The 13932-nt window shown below is 30.8% G+C and overlaps 1 long non-coding RNA gene across 1 annotated transcript in view; it reads right to left on the reverse strand.

The window, feature by feature from the left end:
- LOC127729840 (uncharacterized) overlaps positions 1 to 13306 on the reverse strand; it is a 45006-nt gene extending 31700 nt beyond the window's left edge. Inside the window, exon 1 of the long non-coding RNA XR_007994845.1 lies at positions 13215 to 13306. This is a non-coding gene — a long non-coding RNA (uncharacterized LOC127729840). The remainder of the gene's footprint in view (positions 1 to 13214) is intronic.
- Positions 13307 to 13932: the final 626 nt, after the last annotated feature.

A 13932-nucleotide genomic window follows, 5' to 3' on the forward strand; every position in this document is an offset into this window, starting at 1 on the left:
GCCTCTCTTTTGAAACAATAGTGAATATGTTTTTTGAATAATGATTAGCATGAAGATGATGATGATAATGATGATGATGACGACGACGACGACAAATACAATGATAGTGTCATTGTCGTTGGAAAATATCTTGTTTAACTCTGTTGGAAAGCGTATTGAAGGTGGCGCCAGTAGAAGAAATAAGTCTGCCCACCTGTCGACGAAGGTTAATGTGGTTCACTAACAATTAAAACATGTAACTTACATCTTGTAATTAATTCTGACAGTAAATGTAACAATTGATCAATAAACGAAACTATAACTTTTGGATAAACGCAATTATCATTTACTACATCAAAATGTTAACTGCAATAAGTAACATGCTTGTTGGAAGTTTTCTTTATATCATCTTGACTTTTCAAATTGCATGTGATTTTATAGCAATTACACTTATACATGCAGTCAATACCATTGGAATGCATAAATGCATGCAACAGATGCAGTATTATAAAGAAGTACATTTAGTTAATTTATGTTCGACAAAAAAGGGTCTCTTCTTTTGAAACCAGGTCTGATTTGTCTTAAAATATCCACAGTAACTGCCAGTTAACAATCATAACCAATGCTATACATGCTGTATTTGAAGCATTTACTGGCTGGCTTTAATGCGATGATGTATATATTTAAAAAGGAAAATTTACCGGATAGAAGTGCTTATACTTAAATGGTTTTTTTTACCCAGTTGTATGTCTCTTCACCAAGACATTTCAGAAACCTCATATTTTCAAATTTCATTATAACCCAGGATATATCGCACTATAGTCATATAATAAATGTTTTACTTTCTTCGTTTGTTTTTCCATCTCATATAAACATGATAAACTTAAATTAGTTTGTTCCTATTTTACTTTCCTATATGTTTTACTATAAGTATATGTTATGCTGGGACTAACTTTTACACCCTAAAGTGTTTGTTATATCTCTGTTTTCTTCACTTTGATACTTTTCGTCCTTTGTATGAAAGTTGTAATAGTCGTAGTAAAATTAATAGTAATTCTTTTATACAATATAAGTCATTGACTTTTAACCTCTGTTTTCATAATTTGTGTTTTGTTCAATACATTTCATTGCCTTTCAATGCCTAAATTATTCTATCTTTTTCTCTACTTTTCTTTTTTTCCCTTGATTATTTTAACTATTTAACCGTCTATATAACTCAGTTCTTTACAGCAACAATAACTTTTATTTTATAATCAAATGTCGATTTTGTAAATTGTAAGTTACATGCATATAAGTGTTATATACAGTATACATTTGACATTTTAAAGTTTTTAAAGTTTGTACGAAGCCTTATTCAATATTCAGGTACGTCAAACACACACAATTTTGGATCCCAAATGCAAACAACAGTAAAGAGCAGCAACACAAAGGGTCTAAATAGAATCGGAAAGATTCGTCTTGATCTCCATTTTATTCCGGCAAACTTTATTTAGAATTAATAACCGCATACAGTACTTTAAATGTAACAAAAATACCCTAGTTGTTAAATACAAAGGATAAAAGGAATTACCGAAATATGAAACATCACAACAAAACACAAAAAACACCCAATCGTCTCCCTTAAGGAAAATAGATGTACGAAAAAACCCCAAAATAACAAGTAATAGAAGTACTACACTTATTTCACGTTAACCGAGTTAAGTTCATCAGCATTTGCAATCACTGATTCCTTATCAATTTTCATTTCAAACAGTACATACTGGCGATGTCTAATTACTTTTTACAAACAAAACCAGAGGTATTAGTATCTGCCAATAAACTCATTTTATACACTATGAATAGGATTTTAACGTTTTTCTAATCAATCCTGTGGAATAATTCGTTTCACTCTCTTGACCATAAAATATGGTTTGACCAGTAGGTTATCTTGGATCAGGGCGGTTATCAATGACCGTGACTAGGGACGTCAGATATAGCCTTGTACTTAGATTGCTGTTTCTAGTTCTTTGTTGGGGATCTGTTTACACATTTGATTACAATATTTCATTCATTTAAGTAAAAATTCCTTTTGTCTGTGAAAGTTCAAAGTAGTTCTTACACCCGTCACACACATTTGTAAAATTGTTTTACTTCGAAACTCATATTTCTCATGGATATTTTACATAAGAACATATTTTGAAAGCCTTAAGCAAGCAACTAACTAAAAATAAATGTATTTCAAATGTTCTTTTGTTCGCTGAATTCAATATTGAATCTGAAGTTTAATAAAGATTACTGTAGCTGTATGTGGCAAAACCTTTCGTTTTTTTTTGGTTCTTAAGGGTCTTCAACTTCGTGCTTTATTTGGCCTTTTAACCATTTTTATTTGAGCGTCACTGATAAGTCTTTTATTGACTTAACGCGAGTCTGCGTACAAAATTATAGCCTCGTATCTTTGTGAGTTTTGTTTTGTAAACAATAATTCCTTTTATTATACTTCATGTCAAAATGCCACATTTTGATTGGTTAATACGAGGGAGACATTTACTCTATCCTATGGTAAATACTCTATTACCCTTCACGGAGACGCTTGATCAAGCGTACAAGACGACATAGTTTATTATTTTGAATTTGAAATTTAATAGACAGTAATAACAGAACATTCAGTATAATAAATTAAATAACACATATCTGAGAGGGTGATAGAGCAGATTGTTACCCCTCGAAAAGACATTGTCAACCTTGGCTTCGCCTCAGTTGACCACATTTTCTCGGGGTAACAATCTGCTCTATCACCCTCTCAGCTATGTGTTATTTATATATATATTTACTAGTAACATAAATATAAATACAACTTCAGTTCAATACATATTTGCATGGCTTTCAAATATGAGGCTTTGAGCGTCCTGATGAAAGTAAATCCAGAAAAATGCATGAGACGCATGAACTTTATAAAGTTATAATCAGCTCAGTAGTCTGACATGATTATCAACAAACCTTCCTTAATTGTAAATGGTCCGTTAATAAATTTAGAAATTATCAAGAAACTAAGGTTTCAACTTCCTCTGGCAAAATTGACCTACGATGGACTTGGCTATTATTATTATGTCCTTTTTGGCCATATATCTCTTCAACTGTTTCGGTTTTTATACATCATTGGATTTCAAATATTCGGCTTCGAGCGTTCCAGATGAAGGTAAACCCAGATAATCGCTTCAAAATTTTTTAAGTGTTTTTTTTAAACTGAGACACTGACATTAAATAAGCACCTTTCTTCACACATGTTGTCAATTACAATAAACAACACAATATCAAAATCAAACATGCGGATTCTGTAGTCCTAAACGCATGCAACAATATGTGTAAAAGGAAATGAGGGAACTATGTCAATGACACATCGACCCAACACCACAATACACCATTGTTTGTCATCGTAATACTGTCTTCAATAATAGACTGGTGTCTAAACAATATGTCAAGCTCCATTATCCCCGAGTCCAGAGTGCAGTTGTGAATACAAGAGATTATCAAAATCCGCCATCAAAACAAAATTCCCAAATTAACTAAAACTTTAAGAAATAAAGACTAATATACTAATGAGGGCTTCGACTTAGAACAAACACATAAACATGATATTCCCTTTTATATCCAGATCGTTAAATAAAATTTAAGTAGAGCTTTTTTTATGACATCGTCTTTCGAAAATTTAAAATGCTAACACTCACGGTAAACATCGGAAATATATGATGATAAAAAAGAAAACTTAAATTTCAAGTCGTTCTTTTTCGTATAGCGGGTTCGTGTATGTAAATGTGTGTGCAATTATTTTCAATTTAAAGCACATTCATATTACATGTATTATTTACTTCGTTTCTTTCTCTATATATAGAGCCTTGTATTATCATTGTATCTTAATCACCCACTATTCTTCCCACCTTACAAAATCATGAGGCTTCATTGCCAATTTCTTTCTATCTAATCTTAATCAGATTTATTATGCAACGATATAAACATCAAAATAAATGTTTCGTTTCTTCTATACGGTAACTAACGATGGATTGATATACCTATTATACTACACGGCGAGTGAAATGATTAGGGCAAACTGATATCATCAATGAGGAAGCCTAACCTGTCAGTAGGAAAGCATATTACATTAAGTTAGGAATCTTCATCAGTGACACTAGTTTGTTGTGATGCCAAATACTTAACACAACCAAATGACAACACTACAAGATACCCATAAAGATCATAATAACATTAACGGTACCAATTTTTATGCCACAATATCCGTATTTTCATGCCAGTTCCGAAGTATAGATCCAGTAGAAGTAATATCATTAACGGTACCAATTTCATTGAACAAGATGTGCATTTCGACAATAAATGTCTCTTCAGTGATGCTTTAGCCAAAAGTATTTGAAAATCAAAAACTTAAAAAAAAATGTGAAGAGCTTTTAAAGCAAAAAGGACAAAAAGTGAAGCCAAAAGCTGGTCAAGGAATCAGAATTTTGCATGAGGGAGATACATTCCTTAATTAAAATCAAACATTTTGTAACAGCAAATTTTTATAACACAATATCCGTATCTTAATGCCAGTACCGAAGTACTGCTAACTGGGATGGTGATACCCTTGGGGACAAACAGTTCAACAGCAGAGGTATCAATCTAGTGGCAATTATAACATTATCGGTATCAGTTGTATTGGACCAGATATACATTTCATCAATATTGCAAATATATTTGAAAATCCAAACTTATTAAAAAATGAACTTACAAACCCAAAAGGACAAAAATTATAGCCGAATCTGGGCAAGGAATAAGAGTTTTGCATGAGGGTTGTCATATTTAGCTAGGGAACATTTACTAGTATTGAAGCACGAAAACCAATTGAGTTCTGGCAAGTGGTAAATTATGTTCAAAATAGTATCAAGTTATATCAGATTGGTGGAATTACTCGTATAAAGTTTGAATTTCAATCATTAATTGCATTTTACTAAAACTTCTTGGTATATATATTAAATTGTCAAACGAAAAAGACCTGTACAATGAGTTGAAGGGTCCAACATGGAAATATCATCAAGTTATAAAATGCATTAAAAGGCAAACAATGTTTTTCTTCATTGATGTCAAACTGCACTTTATTCACAGAACAATTAAAAAGCAAACGTGTAGTATATAGTGAAAGATAATGTTTCCCACTATTTTTACATGCAATTCGAAACTATTTACAGCAAATAGAAATGAAAAAAAAAACAATAATGTGATTACATACCATTAATAATGGATCGTAAATACAAAGTTTTGAATTAAATGTCACATCTCATAACTAGTCACTAGTAAACCAAATTTGATCTGAACCTGCCATTTTGATCTGCACAGCTCTTAAAAGACTGACCAATGAATTATTAAGACATTTTTCAGTCTTTCGGTCAATTTTTAGACTTATCAACTCCGGAAAATTTAGTACTGACCAGACAATTCGCTTGCAGTCAATTAAGATCTGTTGTCTTTGTTCAGACTGTTTAGTAGTTGGTATTCACATGTTCACATTAACATCATAATGAATTATCTGAACATTTTCTTTGCAGTACGCAAATGACTGCAAGCAAATTGTCTGAACAGACCTGAATTTACTACAGTGTATAAATCTGAAATTTGACTGATAGATTGAATAGGATATGCAAGACTTTTCAAATGACGCTAAGATCAAAATGACCGTTTAAGACTAAACTTCATTTACTAGTGAGTCCTTATGTCATTTTGTACTGTAATAGAAGATACGTCCAAATTAAACCGATACCCTTATTGTTTTAAACAATTTGATATGTTAGAATTGTTTAATTAACGAAAACCCGATTTAAACTCTCTTAAAAGTTAAAAGTTATCATGTGGTAGGGTTTATTATATTACGCTCTACATTCTACACCTGACATATCAGGTTGTCGAAACAAGTAACAATGTGTCAAAACTGATAAAGGTTCGAAGAGTATTGATAGAAATTTGGAAATTGATAGTGTAACGTTCTACTTGAAATTTTGGCGTCATTTTATCACGAAAAATAGATATCTTGGCGACTTTGCACGGGCTTTCATACATAAACTTAACAGAATACTTCAAGGTATTGAGGATCATATGACATTTAATGGACCTGGCGGTTATATCCCAAAAAGTAGATGAGCCAAAGCACAGTTGAATAGTTTCTGGGACACAAACGGTCAATAAACCACCAGAAGGGATATTTATATTTTGTAATTTTATACTTAAATGTTAAACGGATCTAACAAAACAGCTTGGTGTCTTCTTAGCCGTTCTTACGAAAAATGTTGTAAGGCATATTTATGTATCAGTGGTACATGCATCGGCAGAACAGAACGTCGAAACACAAAACGACAGTAGCTCTATCATCTCAATTCCATGGAGAGGAGAATATAATATAATGCCATTTTATGGAAACTTAATTCTTTTTCAAAACGTTCTCTGTTGATATTCATGAGATCACAGCGTAACATAATCATTGGCTGATTTCATTAGATAAATAAGAGCAATATAAGTAAAAAAATGTAATTATACAGAATACTAAAGAGTATTCAAACAATTAAATCTTTATCCGTTTTTGACAAAATTACTTTAAATAAAATCGTCTTTGTTTCATATATAATGTATTTTTAACTGATGCCTTTTTTCCAAACTCTAATAGGGTTTTCAATAAATAATAAAAAAAATATAAGATTTACCTACATGATAAATCAAGTAATCTTAAAGATTATACTTTTAAACAATTAGTTAGTGCCTGGATTATTCTAGCGTAGTAATACATCACAGACCTCCAGCTGATATGGGAGAACTCCACTGCGACAAACTGTCTGCGTCCGCGTGCGTTTTCTAATTAAACATCACAACTATGCGGCGCTAATTTTTGTTGTTTTGAACTTGAGGCAGTTTCCTCTTGAATTTTATTTTAAAAATGTAGTAAGTTGCCATATATCCAAACTATAGACATTTCTGTGTATAAAGATTTACAACAAACTAGCCAATAAATGTTTGGTATGAAGAACATTGACTATAGTACTGAAAATTCTGCTATTTAGTATGTTAAACCCTACATGTACGCCGCCGCAAGGATATGTTTTGATTGGCATAAAATGTCCATGTACCTTGAAAATGAAAAGAGAGTACAATAAAAATTCCCCACTTTATTACTCTTGGGCGAAATTAAAGCAGCAGGTATATTCGAGGTAAAACTTTTCAAATCAAAAAACAAATAAAATGGTAAAAGAAAACCATAGTCGTTATTGGAAAACTGGACTTAATCATATAATTCTACCTATGAAATTTGGATCATGCTCAAAAAGGACTTTGACTTCCGAGAGGGATGCGAATTTTTTTCGGAAAAAAATAGTAATATCAATTCAAGTTTTAATATAAAAATAAGATATTGCTCTCTTTTCATGCTCTAAAATTTATCAATCATAAATTATGATATAAACTTATGATTTTGAAAATGAAAATGAAAATTTCTCTTATTTTAGTCGTTTGATTGTTTTCTTGTTGACGCATACCCCATATTTCCTTTTATTCAAATCATAATCAATTCATCAGTGCTATTATAATAAGATGCCACAAAAGTTGCTTCACATGCCAAGTAGATAGCGCTATTATATATTTGATTAATTGTACTGACAAAATCATGATTTAAAGCTTTAATGCTTTTGAGATCTTGCACATTCATCGAAAGGGATTTTTGAAAGGAAAAGTAACTACCTATATATATTAGAAATAAAAGGAAAATCGCTTGTCATCTAATGATATAAGACCGTTGGTATATTGTTTTCCATATAGTCTTTATGTTGCCTTTAATGGCTTTCTTTACGGAATTCAGTTGTCTTGCGGAATAAGCCCTTTTTCCATCTTGGAACCCGTATTAGGACCTTTAGTTGACAATTCCGTGCTGTTGTGACTAGTTGTCTTATTTATATTCGTATTATATCGTTTACTCATATGTAAAATTTAAGATGATATACAGATAGCAATGCATATAGAAAGCATTAATCTTAAATACAGATTTATTAAATATCGTATCATTTTCACAACCGTAACATAAACTTACATTTATGCTTTTTTAAAGTCAAGGGAAAGAGCAAAAAATCTGTGTGATCGTTAGGGATCATATAATACTAATGTACCATTAACTTAAACGTTTTCTTGAATATAATCCATCTTAATGGTGCTTGACAAAATAGCTTCAGAAGTCTGACGTCTGAAACAAAGTGCACATAAAACTTGAATGAAAGAGTTTGAAGTTCATAAATTTACACAATGTTTGACAGGGAAATTGAGAAACACTTTACTATAAAGATATGTCCAACAATAACAAGCTGAAATGGTTTTAGCTTGTCACAATGTCTTTTTGCTGCGCTGTTCAGTTAGAATGTAGGCTTTATATACGTATTTTGGTTACCACATGCTTCCTGTATTTTTACGGCGTGCACTGTGTACAAAATGATGACCATTTAAAAAATGTCTTTCAGTTATTTTTATAAAATTTTCTTGGAGGTTTTGGAATGTCATCCACCTCAATAAAAAAAAAAATACATAAGACTTTAGTGTAAATATTGTTTCTAATACTGGGGGATGAGGCATGGGGACAAAACTGTGTTTATTATAAAAACGATAGTTTTACTATTTTTTCTATTTTTACAGTCATTCAATGCACGTTTTATTAAACTAGTGTGTGGGGTCAATACTGCATTGATAATAAGAACGACATTTTTCTACCCCAAGAGTGAATCTCATGTTTAATTATTTCAAAGTGAATTACCGATGGATAGAAAATTGCATAAATTGGATGAATTAAGTCAAGTGACCCAACAGCCATAAATGGCTTGAACAATGTCACAATCTCACGTCAATTCAACAATTGGTTTTCACAGATTAGAATACCACATATGTGCTTTATAAACCAGTAATTACAGATCTGTTTACATATGATGCAGTTTTATTTGCTAACCTGTTGTGTCAGGACCAAATAATTGTGAAGTTGTATTGGAATGCGTTCCACGAAAAAAAAAGAAAATGGCATAAAAAAAGAAAACTACCAAATAATAAACAAGTTATTACTAGGTTAAAAATCCTTTTTGGATATAAAACAGTTGACGTGGTTTGGCTGGGTGAGGCTGCTTATATTCACAATGAAACTTTTTTTTATTAAACTAGTTTGTTTCATATAAAATGAGGAGATGTGGTATGATTGCCAACGAGACAACCATGAACTCTGAACTATGAAGCATGTTGTGTACAAAAGTTACACTGAGCTATAATAAAAACTAATCTACATGCAAAAATGCACCAGTATGATAATGATAAAATTATAAACAATAAAAGAGCTTAACCCGAAAAAAAATCTGTCAAATATATGTTTTTACTTTGTAGAAAAAAAAAGTGTGAAGTAACCAAGGGGGCAACCAAAAAACTTAATTCAAATTAAAACACTGGACAAAAAAAAAAAGAAAAGGATATTTACTTCATTTGAACTTTGGTGGATAGTTGTGTCATTGGCAATCATACCACATCTTCTTTTTTATATAAAGATAAACAACAGTACACAAAACACAACGCAGAAAACTCCAGATTGAGCAACCAGAACCATACAAAAAACTACAGGTGAATTTAAGCTTTTATTTTGTGGACGGACTAATAGTTCAACGTTTATGTATTTATACCCAGTAAAAATGACCTCCAATTCCGCATTTCAAAAATAAATTTCTCTTTGCTTGAGGCAAAAATATTGGAAAATCAAAAACTTATTAAATAATGAAGAGCTTATAAGCAAAAAAGGACATTAAGTATAACCAAAGCCGACCAAGGAATCAAAGCTTAGCATGAGTGAGATAAATTCCTTAATTTAAAATGATTTCCAAAATTTTGTTCAATAGATTAAACTAATCCATGCTGCTATAGATCTATGTATATCAAAATAAAATTAAATCTTACTCAAATTTTTAAACATGTTTTTTTATATGTAAAAAAACCGCTATGGCATCAGTCCATACTAAACACATTGAAACATGTTCTGTTTCATGGTTTTGATAATTTTGCTATTTTTAAATATTTTGTCCTTCATTTTCATTTCAAAGTAGAAAACAAATAAGAGGGGAACACAATCGACATTTCAGAAATAATGATAAACACAAGAGAGTTCATATCAAACTAAATTTACTATGCCTATATATATATATCCTTATTTAGCCATCTGCAAAAAGAATTTGAAATCATATTAACGAACTTCGTATTTTTAAGTTGTTCATTAATTTTTATACCACCACTTCCCTTTCAATAAATTATCTTAAATTAGAACAAATTACCAGTAATGCGTATCATAAACTAGTATTCGCTTGAAAGATTTATTTAAACTTACAGTTAAAATTGAGAATGGAATCAGTTGCTGTCATGTCAAGCCTTTTACCATATCTAAATTAAAATATGTTTAAACTTTCAGCAGTTTCCAGCATATCAGTTTAATAAAAATATAACCTTATCAGCTCATGTGCTATTCCAATGTTTTATGTTTTCTTGAATACAACCCCTAATGTTCTATGGAAAAAGAGTAGATTAATAATAAGTTTTGTTCATTTGTACGAATTTCTAATTTTGTCAAAAATCTGTTACAAGCTTAAGAAAAGTACATGTTAAAATCTTTTGAAATTCGCTGTATTCGTAAACAAAAAAAAATATTTGAAAGGTTTGTACAGTTATAAAATTATATGATGTGGTCTTCAATTGTACAATGTATAACAGAATTATAAAACTGTTGTCAGATGGAATTATATGAATAGCATATCTTTAGTACGTTCTAAAAATGTTTACATTTAAAAAATGTGACAAATTTACCTACCAGATTCATTAATATTCCCAAATTTTTTGTGACGTTTTTTTCCCAAAACGTTGCATTAAGAAATGATATATAATTTAAAAACAACGTATGAAAATTAAAAAAAATATATACAACAGAAATAATTAATTTTCAAGTATAAATGTGTTGTCAATAATTTGACGAAGGAATATGATGGGTTTTTTAATGAATATTAAAAGTTTTTTTATGCATGAGTATCCGTTGAAAGCCAATTGAATTTTGATTTAAATTCAAAACTTTATTTAAGGAATGACTGTAATATTTTTTCTGTCTATTAAGGAATAATCAAAAATGTGGTGCACACTGAATAACTAGCGAAGCGGGGTATTTAAAAGTGTGCACCACATCTTTGATGTTATTTCGAATAGGCAGAAAAATATTACAGTCATTCCTTATAATTTAATTCTAAATTCCATTTCTAAGGAGCAAATCATAAAAAAAACGTTGATGACGTCAAGGTCACATGACAGAATTGTGTCCTATGAGCTGATAAACAAAAAACTTTCAGCCAATCAGAAGACGTGTTACATCCAAAATTAAATTATTGTCATATAAATCAGCTTATATCATTTGTGACAAAATCAACAAAACTGTGCATAACAAACATCTGTGAATGAAAAGCAGAAAGCATTCACAATGTTTGTCTACATACAATGTGTGACTCTTCAAAGCTTGGTAATCAATTATATTGTTTCGTATATAGTCACTTTGATCTTCGGCTGCATGACAAAAGAACTGCAGACAGATGCCATTTAATATAAAAAAAGAATGTGTTAGTATTTTCAAAACTACCATATGCTCAAACCACTTGAATGCAACATCATGTTTTCAGACTTTTCTATCCTAAAGTTAAGTTCATAATATTTAAAATGGTATTTGGATAAAAGAAACAGTAAAATCACAAAAAAATCATCAAATACACCAGGCTTATGATTTGGTACGCCAGACGCGCGTTTTGTTTACATAATACTCATCAGTGTCAGACTCATCACTGTCAGTGGAATCTTAACAGTTGGAAGGCCAAACTCCCTGGCAGTTCCAGCTCCGATCTGCATACTACTCTACACTAACGTCGATAAGGATACATACACAGTCCTGTCGTTGTGCGTAAATTTTATGCTCATTTTTTATATCTAGGAAAAGTTGTTTAAATTTTAAAAAGACATTATAAAAGTAACGTTTTTTCAAGCCGGTAACTAATGTTTCTGATGAAATTTATTTGCGTAGATAATCGTTCCAAATTTTGGAACGAATTTCGAAAGCCGGTGGCAGTGATTGATGGAGTAAAGGAAAACAGTTCCGGAACGGAAACGATCACTGTACGGAGTTTGTTGGAAGGCCAAATCTAATACGAAGTTGAAGAGCATTAAAACCGAAAATTCCGGAACTTGTGCCACATACGGCTAACGCAGTATATCCCAAGGGAAGAAACACATAAGTATTTAGAATAATACACCCTTGTTTACTATATAAACCCACGGGATAAAACGTCCACCAGTAGTGGAATCGAATCAGTGGTTTAAAAAGCTCATAAAAGATACCAGGCTTGTAATATGGTACACCAGACGCGCGTTTCGTCTACATAAGATTCATCAGTTGCACTCAAGTTAAAACACTGAAAATTATGGCTAAGGCAGTCAATGTCTGTGAAAAAAACGTAGTATTTCGAATAACTCAGTCCCCAAGGTATCACCAGTTCAGTAGTTAGTACTTTGGTACTGACATGATTTATTACAATCCTTTCTAAGAATTTTCCGTGTATTAATTTAGAAATGATTAGGAAACTAAGGTTTCAACTCCTGCAGGCAAAGTTGACCTTAGAAGGATTTGGCTATTATTTTAAGATTCTTTTAAGTCATATAGCTCTTCAACTGTTTCAGTTCTTGTACATTCTTGGCTTTCAAATATTTTGCTTTGGGCGTTCCGGATGAAGTTAAACCCAGAAAAGCGCATCGGACGCATGAAATTTATAAAGTGTTGTTTAATTTTTCAACATTTTATAAACATGTACAAACACATACATCCGAAAAAATTTAATTTCAAAGATAAAGGTAGAACACCAGAGTTCTGTTTAAAAGTGTGACAAGCGAGCATACTTTATTTTCTTTATTTTTTGTCTAAAAGATTTATGTGTTTAAAGATCTCAATTCAAGTCAAACCCACTGAAAATATCACTACAACTAAAATGTGCATTGTAGTTATATTATATACTATTTTATCATTAAAATTACAAGTATTATCATTAGAAGTAGTAGAAGTATTAATAAATAGAAATACCCATATAAACAAAATGAATATACATGTATATATACACCTGATTTTTTTTTAAATTATATAGTTTTACCTTTGAAAATTGATTATGTGTGTATCCTTATTTATTTAGAATTTATCCATTTTCACCTTAAAAAATCCGCAAAAGACAAGCACTGTCTACATTGTAATTTACTGCCAACTTAATAAGATTTTATATAAATTGGACGTCAATTTTCTTGTTATTTACAGTAATTACTTGTGTTTATTAGTTCGTTAGTGTAATACAATTATATTGTTATACTCATTATGGAGTTCTCCTAAACAACAATTCATTTAATTCAATACAGATAAAACATAGCTATCTACAACACTACTATAGCAATGGTGAAGGTTTTTATCAAGTGTTATATACTTTTTAAATACAGACTGAAGAAAAAAACTTACATATAATACATACTAAACAAAGTGCGGTAACTCTTATTTGATTTAGAGTTCTTTATCGGAAATAGCGAAATGAAAACTTCAGAAAAGATATATGATTCAGCTGTTTAGACAACAAAAATCATTATTGTCATGTCAAACTCATTATTTGTATGTAATAAGTAGTTGCAAATCCAGAAATCCAGAAATTTAAAATGATTAATCTCGAAATGCCTTTTTGACTTTTTATCCAGTTTCCATTAATCAAAAAGTAAAATACTATCTTATGACAATAAAATCACATTTGTTTGGAATTCGCTTGATGCCAAAAGTTTGGAATAAAAAAAAACTAAATTTGTGAGAGCATCAAACCAAAAAGAACGCAAAGG

Source organism: Mytilus californianus, unplaced genomic scaffold (genome assembly GCF_021869535.1).
Source record: "Mytilus californianus isolate M0D057914Y unplaced genomic scaffold, xbMytCali1.0.p SCAF_2, whole genome shotgun sequence".
NCBI lineage: Eukaryota > Metazoa > Mollusca > Bivalvia > Mytilida > Mytilidae > Mytilus > Mytilus californianus.